Below are 18,991 nucleotides of genomic sequence, written 5' to 3' on the forward strand. Positions count from 1 at the left end.
CCTCCGAGACTCATCCCCGCTGCCCCCTGCCCAGCTCCGTCCGGAGGCAGGCCGGGAACTGGGAATGGGGGGCCGGGAACTGGGAACCGGGAACCGGGAATGGTCCCTCCAGCGCCGGGGCAATTTCCCCTGGGAAAGCCGTGCAGCGCCCCGTTCCCAGGCTGGAGGCGCTGAGGCTCTCCCGCTCCCGTCGCCTCCCCAGGACCGGCGTTTCGGATAGCCGCCCTCTGGACACCTCCCTGGCAGGTGCAGAGCAGGCTGGGCACCCGGGATGCTGCGCAAGCCCCGCCAAGGCTCCTAGGTACCAGCCTGACCCTTGCTTATCCCGCTGGCCTCCTCCTTATCCATTAGCACTCTCCAAGGACGCATTAATGCTTTTCCACTCTGGCACCAAGGTGTTTTTAAAAAACAGGAGCGCGAGCCCCTAGGCAAGTCAGCAGCAGCCCCGAAGCGAACGCGGTGGGAGCGCTCCTTGATGAAACGTCGACCCAACGGCCCGGAGCCCGACGAGACCCGACGGTGGCAAATCCACGGGGCTTTCTGCCCAAAGCGTGCAGGAAAACACGGTAACGGCCGCCACTCCAATTTCCAAACGCCAGCAGACAGCAGTTTTTAAGGAGATAATTTTTTTTTTCTGACCCTGCAGACACACAGACAGTTGATCCTTTTTATTAAAAGTTTTATGGTAAGGTATCACGAATTACTTGGCAAGGCAAGAACGAGCTCGCTGTAAGCTATTCCTTGGAAGCCGTACTCTGATTTCACTCGCACGCATGTAAATTAGGCCTAACCCCATTAGGCCTGAGCTGTTACTCCACTTACATCCGCGTATCTGGGTTCAGAGCCCGAAAGCTGGATCCAAGCCTGGGGCGAGTTTCTGCAAAATGAATGCCCGGCAGTCAGACGGCAGATATATTCAGGGCCGATTCCTCGCGGCATTAAGGCCCCTTTATGCTCCTCTAGCCATGTAAAGAGGCCTCTAAGTGAGTGTAAATTAAATTTAAGGTACTTTTACTTCCTTTTTAAGGCCCCTTTACGCTCCCAGTGAGGGGTAGAGGAGCCTCAGTGCCAGTGGGAGTCGGGAAGGTTTCCCCGCCGCCGGGCGCCTGCCCGCTCGCCCCCAGCCGGCGGCTTCCCGGGATGCCCGGGGCCGGGCACACGGAGGGATGGGGGACGCCTCTGGGGAAAAGGCAGCGGGAAGCGGGATGTGGGGCCGAGCCCCGCTCTGCAAATGAGTTGCACCCCGGGCGCTGGGCTGCACGTGCCCAGGAGGGTTTTTTTCCTCTTACGGTTGAAGGCATCCACCCGCGCGCCCTCGGAGCGCAGGGACCCCCCGCCGGGCGCGGGGCGAGACGGGGGGGGCCCACAAGGCGCCTCGGCCGCGACGGGGTTAAGCAGCAGCAGCAGCAGCAGCGGGTGGCTCCGATCCCGCCACCTCGCGCGCCAAAGTCCCCGTATAAGCAGACTTGGCACTTGGAGAAAGCGCCACAAATCCAGAGGCTAAAGCGTGCTGCCTTCCGCTCGCGGGAGACGGCGAGCGCCGGCTAATTGCGGAAACAGAGCCTGCCCCCACCCCCCCTTCGAGGCTGCTCCTTATTTAGGGGCTTTTCTTCTTTCCCCCCTTTTTTTCCTCCCCCCGCCAAGAGCAAACAGTACGAAAAGCAAGTGCAACTGCGTTTGGCGGGGCGCCGCCGGGATTTAGGGTGCCCCCGGCCGGCGAAGGCTTTTCGCTCCCGGGGGTCGCCGGCGCCTCCGCGGCCCCCCGCCGCCGGCTGCCTCCACGTGCGGCTCCCGCTGCGGGAGGGAGGGAGGATCCCCCCGCCGGCACCGCCTGCTTCCCCTCATCCTCCTCCTCCGGGGGCGAAGGCTCCCCACGCAGGGACAAGGTAACCGAATTAGAAAGCCAAAGGAAAACGCTAACAGATGGTTGTTTGTTTTTTTTTTAAAACCTCTTAATTTTCCCCTTTCTCCCGGTATCTTGCTGCTGCAGAAGGTTTCCCGAGTGTGCGGTAGCTGCTTTTTTTTTTTCTTTTTCTTTTTTTTCCTCTCAACTCTCGCTAACTACTGCACACAATTCAAAGGAAATCTGGGAAACCAAATTCTCAGCTCTCCAAAGCAGCAAATGGAAAGTCACTTAAAGGGACTTCTGCCTTAAAGCGGCAGCAGCGATTTTCTTCGGCGCCGAAGGAAAAGGGGTTAAAACCCCAAAGCATCCCGACCGCGGCCACCGTGGGGCTCGGCCCCCCCTGTGCCACCGCCGGGGGGGGGGGGGGAGGCGCAGCGGCCCGGGGCCACCGCGGGCGGCATCCCGCCGGCGACCCGCTTGCTTTTGCCACCTTGTTGGGCGCCGGGAGCGCTCCCAAAGGACCGGTGTCTCCCAGGGGGAGGAATATCCCCGAGGAAAAGCACGCCGGTGCCCAGGTGCCTGCAAACCCCGGGGATCCGGCACCGGGTCGCGCGGGTCTCCGCGAGGCACATTAAACTCTCCCTGGGACTACGGCGCTATAAATACACCGGGGAGGTAGCAAACACCAGGAGAAGGGTTAAAGGGGGGGGGGGGGGAGGAAAAGCAGGAGAAGAAGAAAAGGAAGGACTGACATCAAAGGCAACTTCTCTGCTCAGCAGATGAGCAGCTCTATCTTCACTTCATATTTTTCACAGATGCACCCGGGGTGGGGCGGGGGCGGGGGGAGCTGCATTAACCCTTCGGCTCGCGGAGCCCTGGGAACGATCCCACCGGGAAGGGGGCTCCCGGGGGGGGGCGGCAGCTGGCTCCGCCGCCTTCCGTGGCCGATGACAGGAGGAATGCGGAGCCGGCGCATCCGAGGGGCTGCCGCCAGCCCCGGCAAGGCTCAGGCGGCGCCGGCCGCGCACCAACGGGGGCATTTTTAGCTGGGGGGAAAGGGAACGGCAGCGATCGCCTTTCCTTTTTAAAGGTCTGGGATGACACAAATAGCCGAAATACTTTCAGGCGCAGCAGCAGCGACGCTTTTAACTCCTGCAAACCTCGTCGAGTCATTGAATGAGCCAGGACGGGGAAGGGGAAGAAAAGTTTGTGCAAAAGGGACTTTACAGAGCAAAATGCGGGACCCTCCGGCGAGGCAGATTACTAAAGCAAACAAACCCTCGGGAATCGCCGCAGCCGGGAGCCGAGGTATTAAAACCCGAACGCTGACATGTGGCAAGCAGCACATTCTTCTTTCCTCTCCGTCTTTCGACCAAACAAAAATAATATTTACATTGCATCAGCGAGCGAGCCTTAAATGACAAAAGGGTGTTTACTCACCTCATTATAAAGCGGCCGGAGGGAAGGGCTGCATTCTCCTCGGCGAGGGTGGAAAATTAAAAAGTAGGGAAATTAAGAGCTGCCGTCTAGCCCTGCGCCGTTCCTCCGTAATCTGTGTATAAAAAGAGAAGTCTTCATTACTGACCACAGGCACGGAGCCCGGCTGCGCACGCCCCCTCCGCGCTGCACCAGCCAGTAGCGCACAGAAGTCGGGCTATGGGAGAGGGAGCCGAGGCAAGGCGAGGCGAGGCGAGCGGCGGCTCTAATGATTTATCTGCACCTCTGGTAAGCGGGGGGGGGGGAGAAAAAAAGGGAAAGAAAGGAGAAAAAAAAAGAAAAGAAAAAAAAAGCTCATCTCGGAATACGGCACAGGAGGAAAAGTGACTCTGTAGTTTCGGCGGGCGACAGACGCGAGGATGTGCCAAGTCCCCGAGGACAAAACACACCTCTCGGATCAGTCCTGCAGCCAGAGCCTTAATTAAAAAAGCTGCTGCGAAATATCAGATAATGGATGGCGTTTTCAGGCCTCTCTGGAAAAGCAGCTTGTATGGCAGCGCTTCTCAAGTCCTGCCAGAGCGGGGAAAGCTGCCAGGTTTGGGTTACGGTATCGAAGGCACACATCCTCCTCGCCAAAACGGCCTGCGCCCGCTTACGCCGGAGCAAACCCGGAGCCGCCGCTGCCTCCACGGCGGCTGTGGCTCCGCGGCGGCCTCGGGAGGAAGGATCAGGCCCTGCAAAGCCCAGGGCTGCCGCAGCCCCATGGGCAAACAGGGATTTGGCCTCTCTCTCCCCAGTCCGTGACCAGGTCTGCTCATGTCCTGTATTAAAAAAAATGCACCCTCCCGATTTGTAATGATAAAAGGGCGAGCGGGTTAGGTGCGGTTACAACAGCCGAAACCCCCACCTGAGGTCAACGTGACTTTCCTCAGCCTGCGACCACATGACATATTCGCGTTGCGCCGATTATTTATGTAGCTCCGTAAGTGCAGAGAATTATTTGTCATCTAATCGCAGCAATCGAGCGGAATTTCAACGGAAAGCCTCGACGGGATACCAGCCGAGCAGCTCCGAACGGGACAGCCCGCGGCGGGCTGCACGCTTATGCGCAGGCACAAGCACAGACCGCTTCCGAAAAGACGGTATTGGGTCGATATTGGGTCTCGAACAACTCTTGACGTTGTTTGCAAAAAAAAACTCGTGCGGTTTTGAGCAACTCATATTTAACATCATTTTCTTTCTTTTTTTGGGGGGGGGGTGTCAGCCCCAGAAGCAAACAAGAATTTCTGGCCATCGCTGCAAAACGCAACCGAGGGTTTCGGCCGTGCTCGGCACCGCTGCGGCGCCCGGCGTGGACAACCCGCCCCACGGCTCCTCTCCCACCGCATCCAGCATCCGACAGCAACACGGTGCGCAACAGCGCCCGCTCGGACCAAAAGCTCTCCGAAGGCCTGCGCAGTTTCAGCGCGGGCCGGGATTTTGATGAAAACCAGCACCAAGGTTTGCCGCGGGGCAAGCGCCCGCGCGGCTGCTCGCAGGGCGACAGCCCCGGCATCCCGGGGAAAACACCCGGGCGCTTTGCTTTCACCTCTTCCGCACGGCAGGCTGCCTCCGCGCCGGCATCCCGATCGGATACGCCGGTGTCCAGCGAAAGGCACCGGCGCCCGACTGCAACATCTACTCAGCAGTTATCATGGTGAAACATGATGCAGGCAGTCCCCTACGGAGCAGGCGCATCCTGAAGGAGGGATAAAGCCAGGGAAAGGCTCGTTTTAGCTAATGAGGTAAGTCCAGAGGATTTTCCCTGAAGCCAAAGGGCTCCTACGGACTGAAACTGGTCTAACAGCAAGCGAGCTCTGGCTCAGGCTCGGAGACTTTTTTAGAAGGCTCGTTCACAGGCAAAACAATGAATATTAAAATACATGCTGTATTCATAGATTTGTTTTGAATCCGCTAACATGAAACCACTTCTACAGTTGTCACAGAGCAAACATCTCATTACACGCAATAAAAGAAAAACTTTTCTTCAGTTTTTTTCCCCCAAAAGTTCTGTGCTTTTTGCCTTGGCCAAGACATTTCGCATGTAACATAAATCAAACCCAGGTGCATCTTTCTGCATGAAATACTTCACCAGTAAACATTGCTTAAAATATATATATGACTGCATTAAAATAAAACCCACCCCCTCATTTGGAGAACTCTGAATTCATTTTAAGACCCATGGATAATCGCTTTTCCCCCCCGGGTGGGGACGACCCCATCTGGATCTCAAAGGCTCGATGCGCCAGGCATTAGGAGCAAAGCGCCCTGCTCTTTCTCGCACCAAACTTCTTCCGACGCATCTAACCTGCATCCACGTTTCGCACACATCAGGTGGGCTCCAAACCACCCTAATCTTATGTGCAACAAAACAAGGTTTTCAACCAAGTACGGCCGGCCACGTGCTTATTTTTAACGGACACGAGGTTACAAGTGTATTTTAATTATGGAATATCAATATTTTGCTTTGTGAGCCCACGCAGAGGAGTTTTTCCCCACTTGGCAAAGGGCTTTTGGCACCTGGCAGCTGCCGGCCGGGCCGTTCGCGGGAAGGCAGCGGGACGGGCTGAGCCGCGGCCGGCGCCGCCGTGGTCCCCCGCGCTGCCGCCGCTTCCCGGCTCCCGGTTTCCTCCTGCCTCGCTGGATGCGGCCGGTGAGCCTGGCTCCCTTGCTGCCGGACGGAGGAGAGGAAGACTAGTTACTTCAAGCCCGGCCGGGTTTGCAAGGCGCATCTCAAGCCATCGGCAGCAAGGATTGCCGCCGTCGCTCAAAGCGCGTCTGCGGAACGAGGAGCCGACACCGCTGCAGCCCCACCGGGACCTGCGAAGCTGGAAGCTCTTATCCGAGCGCTTTCCCACCTGCTCCAAAGGTCCCAGGAGGTTTCTGGGCTACTTGTGAGGCCTCCAGCGGTGGCAACTAAAGAAAGAAATCGGTGGTCAGGAAACGTGAATCCACCGCAGAGCAGTCCCCGCTGCTGACGGAAAAAACGCAGCTTTTGTCCAAAAAACAAGCACAATCGAAAATTACCGCAGGCGATAGACTGCTAATGCAAAGCTAGCATTTCGCTCTGCGCTTCTGGTGAACGACTTGTCTCTTTTTGGTTGGAAAAGTTGCAAAACGCCAGTTTGCTTCAGCAGCCCATCCATAAACCTGGGAGCTCCGGAAGAGGGAACAGCCAGGCTCGGGTGCGGAGCCGCGCTCGCCCCGGCGGCTCCTCGGCTCCTCGGTCTGCCTCCCCCGCGGGAACGGGCTCATCTCAACCCTCTTCTAGTCCTCCACGTCCAAGCACGGACTTCTCAGGAACTCTTTTTCTCGGCCTAGTCCAGTCTTGCTCTGGTAAAGGTTTGCTGAAGAGCGTGAACTGGAAAAGAGCAGCGGACGCAGGCTGAAGCGCAGCTCTGCTCAGACGTGCCCCACTACCGCAGCTCCCCAGCCTGCAGCAGGTTTCTTCCGCCCGTCTCCCGCTCAGCAAGGACACGGAGCGGCTGCCGAGGGGCACGAAATCCGCCTCCCGCGGCACGTTCCCGCCCGCGCGGAGGGCAAAGGCCGACGCAAAGGCGTGCAAGCGCGGGCGGCTAGGACGGGGGCGCGCGTGCCGCGCGGCGTCGCCCGCCGAGCGCAGCCGTGTGTGGAGGTCCGCGGCGTTCCGAGCATCCTCGAACGCGATTCGGGAAGCACGGCCACGACTGCGCGCTACGGGGGGGAAAAAAAAAGGGAAAAGCACTCAGGCTTGGGCGGCTCCGCAGCGCTGGGGGCAGCGGGTGGCGAGCGCGCGCGGGGCAGGCGTTTGCACGGCCCTCCGGAGCGCTAGCGCGCCTGCAGCGTCTCTTCCCAGCCCTCCGCAGACATCCAATCTGGGAATCCTGCTAATGAAAGGAAAACAGAGAGGAGCCGGGGAGCAGGGGCCCAGGGTGCGGTAACTCTAGACGGCCGCGCAGGAGGCATGAATGAAACCTTTCACTGGGCTCCAGAGAAAGCCCCGGGCACGCGGCCTCGAGGAATTCGGGAGCCGCGCGCCGCCGGGCCGGGATGCCCCGCGCGGGACGCGGGGGCTCGGCCGCCCCTTTCCGAGCAGGCGGGGAGCTGGGGTGGCTGCGGCGAAGGGGGCACCGCCGCCGCCCCGGCAGCGAGGAACGGGAAGCGAACGGCCCGCTTCCCCAGCGCTCCAAAGCCGTCCTTATTTTTTCCTGTAATTACGTCTCCAAGGGATCGCTAACATTTACATTTTTGCAGGCGCTGTACGGTTTATTCACGGGCCTGTTTAGCAGGAGGCTCCGCTAATAAATAGACTTATTGATGCTCGCGCTTCTATACGTTACGCTAACCCCGCACTCAGACAACCGGCCCCTTTTACACTGCTCTACATTGTGAACAAATTATTCCGGTCGGCAGCGCGGTGCGGTCCCCCCCGGACCCGCGCCCGGCACGCACCGCCGCCCCCAGCTGAGCCATGAATGGCCACAGTGTGCGGAGCGCCTTCGCCCACCGCCCTCCCAAACACCGGCGGGGGAGAGAAAGCCCCCCCAAAAAAAGAAAAAGCAGGGGGGTAAAGATTCCTTCACGCTCTCCGTCCGGGATTATTTCACCCCTCTCCCCCAAACCCTTTTCGCGCTCCCAGAATAAATAAAGAAATAAAAAGCAGAGGAAGTTATTCCTTAATGCTCCTGCGCAAAAATCCTCCCCCCCCTTGCCGTGCTGCCTCCCATCAGGGGACATCACTCCAGGGAAACGTTTCCCCTCCCGCCCTCCGAGCTGGCTCAAAATTATTTATATGCAGCTTATCTAGAAACTTCTGCACAGCTTGAGCAGCGTTTGCTACCTCTCGGCCCCGGGCAAAAACCTGGACGAGGCTGCTGACAGCTGCGAATTGCAGTCGCGTGCTCCGTGGCACGTGTGAAATGAGTTTTGGGCGGCCTCAGTTCTCTCTGCTCCGGCGCGCGCCCACGTCCCGGACCGCCCCGCGGGGGGCTGACGCCAGAGCCGGGGCTTTCCCGAAGCCCGGGAGCGTCCGCGGCGCAGCCGAGGCTCCGGCGGGCGCTTTTCGCCGTGCGAGCCCGGGAAGGGAGAGGATTCACGTTCGCGCCCGGCGGCGAGAGACGCGACCGTGGCCGCGCTCCCGGGGCGCATAGTACCCCTCTGTGCCTCCGGCCGGCCGCGCCGCGGACACATAGGTGGCATTATATCGAGCTGGCCCCGGCTCCCGGGCATAATATTTTTTTTAGCAGTGGACTAAATATTTTTAACATATGCAAACATGCATGACTGAGGCAGCTCCAGAGCCGGCGAGCGGCGACGCTGCCGGGCTCCCGGGGCAGCACAATGTCAGCTTTCTGCTCGCCGCGCGGCGCGTCCCCGAGGGCGACGGCGGCCAAGGGGGCAAGGGAAAAAAAAACGTGGGCGTTTTCGGGCGGCTCTTACAACGGCATCGTAACGCGGGAGCCCGCCTTGCTCCGAGACGCCGAGGCGAGGATGCACAGAGCGGCCGTCTGTGCCTCCGGCACGGGCGTGCGTGCAAACATCCCTGCGCGCGCCAGCCTTGGCCGGGAGGACGCGTTCCCGGATTTAAGCAAACAGAAAGGTGCCGGGTCAGCTAAGTGGAGCAGAAAGTTCTGCCGCAGGTAAATAGGTCACCACGAGCCGTGGGGAGAGCTGCACCGCCTGTGCCGCGCCGGCCTCCCCGGCACGCACCCCGCCGCCCCGCTTTGCACACGGGGAAACTGAGGCACGGAGCAGCCGTGCCAGGGAGGAGGCACCGCTGGGCGAACCTGGGTGGGCGCTGATGCCCGGGATGCCGGGACGGCCCCGGGCAAACGAGCGGCCCCTTGCAGCCCCCCGGCGCTTCGCGGTGCCGTCTGCCCTCGCAAACAGACACACGCGCGCTGCTAAAACGTGCCGGGCGGCCGGAGCCACAACGCCTCCGGCGGTCGACAGCCACGGAAAGGGTTCCGCCGCTGCGCTGCGCTGCGCTGCGCCCCAGGCCCGGGGCTTGCAGCGACGTCTGCTTGAAAGCTCGCTTTTTAACTCTAATAAAAACAGCCGGCGCTCGCCTTGCCCCTTTTCTTCTGCCAAAAAGCTGCAACCTTGCGCCCAGGCGCGAGAAACGGAGCGAAAGCTGGCAAGAGAGACGGGGGCAGCTTCGCCCCGAGGAAGGGGGCTCTGGCCGCCGGCCTCGCTGCCCCGCGCCCTCCCCTCGGCGCCGAGCCGCGGCTCTGCTTTTATTTGCGTTGGAAATACGTGCGATGCCTGCTAGAAGCACGATGTTCCCTGGCTAACGAAACGCGGCAGCCGGCTGCCAGGACGGAGCCCGGGGAGCGGTGGCTGCGGAGGAGCAGAAGCGGACGGTGCAAGAGCCGCGTCCTGGCCCTCCCCGATCCGACGCTGCATCTGTCCGGCTCGCGCCGGCTCCGGCTCGCGGGCACCGTCCGCCCCCCGTCCCTGTGTAAACACGCAGTTCATCCAGGGCTCTGCGCTGTTCCGACCTTGCAGATGTGAAACCCAAGGGCCCAGTTTTCTGGATATTTAGATGCAGAACGATTGCGATTTTGCCAAATTAGGCATCTCCCTCTTTGCGCCAAGGCAGCTGCATGCTGCTAAACCCCAGGGAGGAGGAGGAGGAGGATTCACATGGGTGCGTATCCCACCTGGGAGGAAGAAGAGGGAGGGAAGAGTCCTGGAGGAAGAGCCCCAGGGGCCAATGCAGAAGCAATGTTTAGTGCTGCCAAGTGGGTCCCTTCCCGCTGGTGGGGGCGATTTCGGCAGCTCCCTCTCCGTGTCTCAGCCTTTCCATCTGTGCAATGGGATTCCTGACCGGGACCTTCCTTTTGGGGCGTTCTCTGAAAATCAGAACTGGAAACAATTCAAACAGCATGCGGCAGCCTCTGCCGGGCACCGGCGTGGGGTCCGGCGGCCCCCTTGCTCCTTACGCCCCCAGCGCCCCGCCACCTCCAGGAGCCGTCTGCCGGGCAGGTCACCACCACATTTGCTTTTCCCAGGTCCTGTCGCGCTTTCATGGGTTGTCCTCAACAGCCAAACAGCACGGAGCAATTTTCATCTTCCATTTGCAATCAGCAGGCTTAGTCTCGTGTTTTCCAGTTTCATGGTTTTGGAAAGAAACTTTTGGATGTTGCACAGGAGAGGAGAATCGCTGAGCCCATTCCTGCTCCCCAGCTGCTGAGCCCAGCTGGAGTTTAATCCTGTTTTCTTTACATTTTGAATTCAACAAAAATAAGGAAAGAGGGAACAACGCTGTCTTCTTCCACCTAGTTTTGACCCAAGCGGGCAGGCCCCAGTCGTGCGTGTGTCACCCCGAAGTCACTGTCGCGCTGCAGAGCTGGGGGCAGCTTAACACAGACCCGGGGGCGCAGCACCGGTAGCGGCACCTGGGCACCGAGTCCAGCCCCGCTCTACCATGCAACGCTATCACAGTCATAAACGTTGCAGACTTGCTCTTAACCCCCTTTGGACTTTCCTCCCTTTCCATCGCAGCTCCTTTTCCGGCCAACGGAGCCTCTTTAAAACGTTATTGTAGATGCAGCAGCTCGGCCTGAATTCTGCTCAAACGCGTGAGTAAAAAGAAGCTTTTCACAGAGTATCAAGCTGCATGTGCATTAAAAAAAATATAATAAAAAAGCAAAGCAAAGGAGCAGGAAGAAGGTGCTCGCCGGGTCGGCGGGCTGTGCCCGGTGCTGGCGCGTTCCCGAGGCCGGGCCAGCGCCGAGCCCGGCTCCGCTCGGCACAGAGGGCGACATTCCTGCCCGCGCGCTCGGGGGCACGGCAGCAACTCCCCTGCGCGCCGAGATGAAAGGATACCTCACAATCGCCGCTTAATGCCGGATAAGTGTTTTTCCTCAAAATTATGAGAGAGGAAATTCAATATTTTTTTAGGACTTGCCTTTGCATAGTAACTAATGGCACAAGGAGAACAATCCTGTATTCATATTCAACGCAGACAAGCACATTCCAGTCATCTCACACCTCCGACTCGAGCCCAGCGACGGACCCGGCACCGACCCGCGCCAGGGCGGGCGCCCGCGGGCTCCGGGGCTCCGACCGCGCTCCCCGCGCTTTCCCCGGCAGCGGGAGCGCCCGCTCGGTGCAGTGCCGAGCAGCAGCAGATGCACCCCGGGATGCTGCGCGCAGCTCCGGGATGCAGGATGCGGAGAGAGGGGTGTTTTTTTTAGATGCAGCACGGGGGAAAGGGAGAAGATGTCCTCGGAGAAGAGGCGGGAGACCTCTCCTCGGCGAGCGAGCCGCGGCACCGAGCGCTACGTCCGTTCTGACAAACCCCGACACATCTTCGGGAGCAGAAGGCAGCTTTCGAAATACACACGGAAAGGGGGAAAACGAGCAGCGCGTTCGCCAGCCAAAACTTTTAGGGGGAAAAAAATGCACTTGGCTGAGTGTAAATATGGGGCCAGAGCGCAGTCCCTGATCTCAGTTCTTCCTTCATCAAATCCCGGCTCTTCCGTCTCCGTCTTTTGCCGTTTGTTCCCTCCTGCTCCCCTGCAGCCCCTCCGAGCAGCTGCCCTTTCCTAGTAAACAGCACACAGCCCGGGGCCAGCTCTCCCAGCACTAAAAGCCCACTTATTCCTGTTTGTCTTGACAAAACAGTAGCAGATCTGTGCTGTAAATCCACATTAACGGAACAATCTACGTTGGCTTGTTCCCATTAGTGCTTTCCGAAAGAGAAAACATTTGCGTGCGGGCACACGAGCGCGTGAGCGCGCGCACGCGTCTCCCAGACAGCTCGCGAGCGGCCGCCGCGGCGTCACCCTTGGGGTCCTCCCGTCGCGTGCCCGCGGTCGTCGGTGGAATCGAAGCATTTCCACGCCCGAGGAATTGAGTCTTGTCCCACCATTTCCTAGAAGGCCGCTTTCAAACAAAAGCCCGTGCGCTCGCCATTCACGGAAGCGGGGGAAGCACAGGAACTTTTTGACAAAGTATTTTAACGCCCCTCGTGCTTCGCGGGGGCATTAAAAAGCCTGGTCTTTGCTAGGGCATCTTCCCTGAACGGAGGCTGCCCAACCTTGATTTTCGGAAGAAGCAGAAGCACCTGGTTTTGGAGCCAGGCTCTGCGTTTCACCGCAGACCGGCTGCAATCCCATGCAGCGTGCATCGAGCGCACCTTGGCTAAATACACCTGCCTGCCCAGCCAGCTCCTGCATTAGGAGATGCACGAGTGTTTTGGAAGGAGGAAGCTCTCAAAGGGGTTTTTCTCTGGAGAAAGCAAGGAGAGTCTTGCCCGAATAACAAGCAGCGAAGCGGCCGAGCAGGGCAGCGCCGGGAGCCAGCGATGGGAGCGAGGGTGCAATCGGGGCGGCTCTGCGAGCTCGGCAAGGCGCTGCCGCGCTGCCCCAGCCCGGGGGAGCCGCCGGCTCCTGCAGAAGACCAGCGCTGCATCTCTCTCCACGGCCTCCTCGTCCCGCCCGGGGCCGCGCAGGGTCCCCGGCCTCGGGGGGGGGCTCCCCCGCGGGGCTCGCTCCTGCCGGGAGCTGCCCTGCTGGGGCTCATCCGCTGGGATTTCTCCTGCTGGGATTTATCCCGCTGTATGTTCGCATGTGGCAAACAGATGGCGATGTTGTACTCCAGGACTTCAGCTTCCAGCCCCAAAAACCGGGCTGCTGTCCGAAATCTGCACGCAGCCTCCCCGGCCCACGTGCCCTACCAGAGACCTTTCCAAACCCAGCGACGGGGGTACAGCGATGAACCCCTGCTTTCTTCTTCTCTTCAAATAAAAAAATGCAAGCCCAAAGCTTCTCTTTTCACTCCCTTTTAATCCGAGTCAAGGGATAAAAAGTTTGCCGTTTGCAAGCCCATTTTTGCCTTGAGCTTTGAAGAAGGAAGCGAGACTGAAGAGGGGATTTGGGGAGGATGCTTTCGGGAAGATGCGTCGCCCCCGGGCTACAGGCCCGTGGCTAACGCTCTTCGTCCTCCGAAAGCAAAGGAGGCTGGCAGCTCCTGGAAAACCTCATCCAAGCCTCGCCCTCCCCGCGCCTCCGGGAGCCCCCGCGGCCGGGCTGCAGGCGCGTGGCAGCGTTCGCAGATGCTCGCGAGCGTTGTGCAAGTCGCGGAGCGGCGCCAAGTTCCCAGAGACCGATGCGACTCCTTAAGCAAAGGTCTCTTGGCCGCAGCTGCCGCCTGCCGGCCGGAGCCAGCCAGGCTCGGGAGCGCGAGGGCCAGCGCTCCTCGCCCCAACGGGGCCGTGCCACCTGCCCCACCGGCGCGGGAACGGGAAAGCAAGGCTCCCGCACCACCGCTTCCCGGCGGGGAGGAGCGCGGAAGAGGGGGAACAGCAGAAATCCAGCCACGAACTCCAGCGAGGAGCCAAGCCCACCGCGGCCACGCCACGGGCAGCGGCGATCGGGGTCCGCGAAAAGGTGGCGTTCCCGCGCGGTCCCTGCGGGAAATCGCACCTCGCCTGGCACCGCTGCGGCCGAAGGGGACGTTCACCACTTGTGGAAACCAGATGCCAGCTGAGCCACCAAAGAGCATCTCGAGGGCAAGACGTGGAGCTGATGACTCTCATCAGAGCGTCCGAGACGGCCTTTCGCTGCGGAGCGATTACCTCTCTCAGGCTGCTCCTCGCTGCTGCGGATTTGGGGAGATCCCCCCTCGGGCGAAGCCGGTTTTGGTGTCAGTCCTTTCGAAATCCAAAGAGACTTCCCGGCCCTAAACACCGACGACGGAGAAGGAGGCGAGAAGGGGCTCCGGGCTGCGTTGGGACGGGGGCGTTCGGCCGAAGGGCTCCATCCTCTTCGCAAGCGTCGGCTGCGCAGGAAAAGGCGAGCGCGCGGCGGCGGAGACCGAGCCGAGGTTTCGGGGAGCCTCAGCAGGTCCCGGGGGGCGGCTGAGGCTGTAGCGAGCGGGCTGGGAAACGCGAGGGAGAACCTGTAGGCACCGCAAGGACCGGGAAGATTTGGTGCTGCACTGATGCGAATTTGCACATTAGGAAAGCAATTCCCAGGGTAAGGTGAGTTTGGACCCTGGGAAAAGTGGATGCACCCCTCTCTTCCGAGGGATCACCTTTCCCTGGCACGCTGCCTGTCCTTAGCGCCGTTCTCGCAAGGGTCTCTGCGTTCGGTGCCGACCAGCCTGCACAAGGCATCCCAAATTCCCACCTTGCAGCGGTGACGTGCGGCAGCTAAGGTCACAGCCAAACCACCGCGAAGCTCAGCCGCGGGCCAGAAACCTTCACCCGCAGCCCCTCGGGCAGCCCTGCCTCCGTCCTTGTCTCCCCGCGGGGAGCAGCATCGCCGAAAAGCCGAGGAGGCCGCGACACGGCCCACGGGATGACGAAAAAGCCTCCAGCGGCCTCTAGCCTCACCCCCGAACGTGCCCTTTTCCTTGGATAAAGGCAAAGCGGTGCAGCCCCCTTCCCGACTGCGCACGGCTCCGCCTGTTTGGAAGCGCCTTCAACCCGGACTCATCCCCTCTCGCCGCAGAAAGTGCAAGTCAGGCAACTAGCGCAAGGCGGCAAGGGGAATTCCCGCGATCCGGCAGCGGGACGTGCACCTCCGAAGGCCGAGTCCTTCTCCGCCTGGACAGACGGCTCCCGGGGAGCGCGCACCCGGCGCCTCCGCAGGGAGAGCTGCCGACGACTCCCGCCCGTGGCCGGCGATACTCCCCGCGCTGCTCAGAGCGTGCGTTCCTGCGCGAGACACCAGCCCCGAGCGCCGCTGGGCTAACGCGCTCCCTGCTGCCGCCTCCTCGGCTGAATCTCCTTCGCTCTCGGCTGGCGCGTGCTCAGGGTTCGATGACCTGTTCTGCAATAAGACGACACCAACTGGATTTGGGTGACAGATGCACTCAAAAATGCAAACAGAAACAGCACGCCACGGCGGCAACGACCCTCAACAATGCACTTTTTTTTAAAAAAAGGCCTGAAGGGCAAAAACATGTAAAGCTCCGCTTCTTGCTCGTGTTATTGAGCAGCCAGAGAAACGCAGGCTATTTTGAAACCGCCGTAAACATTCGGGGATGTCTAATCCCCAAGGGCCAGCCGATCCGATGTGCGGATGCTGTCATCTGCGAATGAGCGGGCAGCGGCGGCCGCGCACTCCTGCCTCGCACGGTGGAGATGCTGGGAGGCCGCTAAGTTCCCCTGTTCTCATAATCGCACGTATTTTATTTGCTTAAGGTTGTTGGTAACTGTTGCTTAGTAGTGGGGCACTGGCCCTTTAACACCTTTCTCTTCCAAGGATGCGAAGCCAAAGGCGATGGAGGCTGATTCGAGGGTATTTAAGGGCCGCGGGATCTGCGGTCCGCTCCCGCTCGAGGACCGCCGGGTTGCCGGGTGCTGCAGCCCCCGATGCGCCGCGATAAAACTGCGCCGAGAACGGCACCCAACGCGGGACCGGTGCCCGGCACGTCCGCGCGCCAGCCCGGGACGGCGCAGCTCCAGCGGCACCGCGGCTCGGGAGACTAGCGAAAAGGGAGCGCTCGGCGGGGCGAGGCGCGCTCCGGCTCCGGAAAGCACGCTCCTCGGAAAAGCGGCGGGAGAGGCCGACGGCGAGGAGCGGCCGCTTTGCAGCCGGCGCTTGGCGAGCGCCCGCCTGGACGCGGATCCCGCCGCGGAGCGCGAGAGCAGCCGTGCCACTAACGAACGCCGGCCTGTTCGCTTACAGGGAAGGAGAGGAATCGGCAGGCGGCGAGCGGCTTTTTTCTCACGCGGCTCGGCACGGGCGGCAGCGGCGCCGACAGCCCGCTGGCAGGGACGGCGCCCGCAAGGTAAACCACGGCCCTCCCCGGGGCCGGGGAGCGAACCGTCACGTTAAAAAGCAAACGCGGCGGGTGCATCAAGCCAACGCCACCCCGAGAGCTCGGGGCACCTCCGCGGAGGGGGACAAAAAGCCCCCCAAAGCCTGGTCACGGCGCATGGGGCCGGGGAATCAGCCGAGAGAGGAGGAAGTCCAGCTGGAATTTTCCCGGCGACCTGTTTAATTAAAACCACGTTTGCAATGGAGGAGAAACCCCCCGGCGCGAGGTCGGCAGGCGGAGCAGACGGGGATTCCCGGCGGCACCCGCTGGCCGCGGCACCGCCGGGCGCGTAACGCGGCGCACTTAGCAGGAAGCACCTGCTAAGAGCAAACCCTCCCGTGACGCCCATCCCGACGGGAAATCCGGACACGGCACGGGGAGAAACGTGCAACGCTGCCCCTCCAGCTCGGCGTGACGGCGGTGCGTAGGTGTCTAGGTCTGGGCGGGATGGAGACGAATAGAGGGACGTCGCTCTTGGAGTGCTGTTCCTGGAGGTTTTCCTGATGTAACCGGATGCAAGGAAACATGCTGGTTCTGATACCGGATCGCAGAGAGACACGTGTCACCGTTTTCACTGGGAATCCCTGTGCCCCCCCAAAATTCAGTTTCGACAACAGCTTCACTCCTAATGTTAATTTCCACATGGATAAAATCAGCGGATTTTCTTTTTAAGGAAACATTATTTGAAATGAGTAACAGTGTATTACGGGAATTCATATAAACCCAGAACCTGGGTGTCTGTCTTCGACAGCCAAATACACTCTCCGTGGCACAAACCTGGATATTCCTGTAATATAAAATCAGAACTACTGTGAGGCAGAAAGCACAGAATTTGAGGACAGATGCGAAGAGTGGCTGAGAACCGGTACAAGCGCTAAACTCGACACAGCAGTTGAGCTGTCGGCTCCATGGGACAGAGGCTGAGTTACTGGAGTGCCCATATCCAGGCGCTGCAAAGCCGCCTGCACATCGCTGGCGTTATCCGAGCAACAGGCATCTGCATTCATCATCTTGAACGGGTTAATCGCATCTGGTTAGGAGCAAAACCTCTTCTGCGCATTTTTCCTTCATTCCCAATAAACAAAAATGTGCGTTTTCACAGCACGGCTTTTTATAAATTAAACAACATTGTCGAGTCATCAGCTCCAGCGTGGATTTCTCTGAGTAAGACTTACTGCATTCAGCCTTCAGGCGACTGTTTAACTACAGCTCCGCGGTGTCCCGAGTTTCTAAATTATTCCAAGAAAGCCGTTTTCAAAAAAAAGGTAGGACCTGCCCCGGGGAGCTGCGCACACTTTAAGAAAAGGAGGGTGAAAGCTTGGCAGAGTTTCTTTGCAAAGCCCCAGAAGAGGAGAACAGCTATTTTCAATGCTACTTAAGTCGTCCACGTATTTCCAAGGAAGGACTAGCGATCCCTGCAACGACTAAAGGCGACTCGGTTCGGGCAGTTCCCTGCCGCTTCCTCTGTTCGGCGTTCTCCGAGAGCAGCCCCGGCTTTTCTGCCCCGGCGCCCGGAGCAGCTTTCCCACCTGCGCGCGGCAGGCGCCGGCGGTGCCGTGCGGCGCTGCCTCCCGCCGGGCGGGCTCACGGCACGGCCGCCGCGGCAGCCGCAGCCCGGCGCTCCGCGCGACGCGCACGGCTTTCGGGATGCCGAGGCAGAGCGAGCGCGCCACGCCGCCGCCGCTGCCGCCGGCCCCGAAGCGCCGCGAAGGGCCCCCTCGCCCCCTCCCCAGCGCCTGCACCCCCCCGACCGCCTGCCACACGCGCAAAGCAAAGGGGTTCTCCCCAGAGAATTCCCTCACCTTTCCCGCGCGGAGTCGGAAGCTGCCCTTTGCTGGCTTTACAGTCTCGCTCTCTGCACTATCTCCAGTCTTCCGGCAGCTCCCTCGGAGCTGGAAATATCATTAGCGAGACGAAAAATCACAGCGAAGGAGCGCAATATCCAAAGCGCCGCGCGCCAGGCAGCCGAGCCCAGGTCTGCAAGCAGCAAAGTCCACCTGCACACATGTTATTCAAATCCAGCAGCACCCTACGGGCGCGGAGCAGGCAGGACTACTTCTCTGGTGTCTGCTGATGACTTCACTTCATTAGCATGCTCCTGATAGTTCTCTCTCACTGTCTTTTACTGACTTTAAGGCTCTGCTAATCAAAATACTGTAGCACTTAACTATTTCCTGACTCCCAGGCTTTGAAACGCGAAGCCCTGTGGGGTAGCAAAAGATAAACGGGAGCAGAAACACCGACCGCCGCATGCACCAGACTCAGCCGCCGTCCAAAAGCAATATATGCTATTGAGGTTTGCAGTTAATGGCTGCAATGTATACTCTGAACGCGTTCCAATTTTATCCGCTCAACAAGGGCAAAACGTTCCTCTGCCGCGCCGGACCTTTTAGCGCAGGCGGATGCAAAGAGGAAAGCGCCCTTCCACCTTCTGGGATGAGATTTCCCCCGACACGACCATAATGATTTTGCTTAAGGAAGGCTCAGAGAGGCAGAGCTAAGCAGTTCGCGGGGGGCATTGATTCACCCGTCACGTCACGGAAACCTGCACCGCCGCGTAGGGTGCTAAGAGCCAGACCGTTCCCGTGCAGTGTCCTGTCCCCCAAGTGCCACCGCCTTCACCCACCCTCTTGGCATGGTGTCCCTCGAGAGAGGACCCACGTGCTTCCACAGCGGAGCTGATTTCCTGAGGCGGAGGCAAGAAAAGTTACATAATTACTGGGTTACAGAAGGGGAAACTGAGGGACGGCAAAACTAAGCAACTCTGCCAACACCACACATGGAGCCTGTGACAGAGACGAGAGCTGAACTCAGGTCTCCTAGATGCCACTCTAATGCTTTCTCCTTAGAGTTTCTAGCTGTTTTGGAGTCCATGTCAGGTTTTACTTTAACAAAGAAAAACGGGAGTAGATT

The 18,991-nt window shown here is 59.9% G+C and overlaps 1 long non-coding RNA gene across 1 annotated transcript; it reads right to left on the reverse strand.

Moving 5' to 3' along the window:
* Positions 1–824: 824 nt before the first annotated feature.
* LOC106491419 (uncharacterized) lies at positions 825–17,490 on the reverse strand. The gene is made up of 3 exons (XR_001293773.2): positions 16,396–17,490; positions 3,287–3,398; positions 825–877 (listed from the first exon to the last, which is right to left on the reverse strand). It is a non-coding gene; the product is annotated as an uncharacterized lncRNA (long non-coding RNA).
* Positions 17,491–18,991: the final 1,501 nt, after the last annotated feature.

This window comes from Apteryx mantelli, chromosome 10 (genome assembly GCF_036417845.1).
Source record: "Apteryx mantelli isolate bAptMan1 chromosome 10, bAptMan1.hap1, whole genome shotgun sequence".
NCBI lineage: Eukaryota > Metazoa > Chordata > Aves > Apterygiformes > Apterygidae > Apteryx > Apteryx mantelli.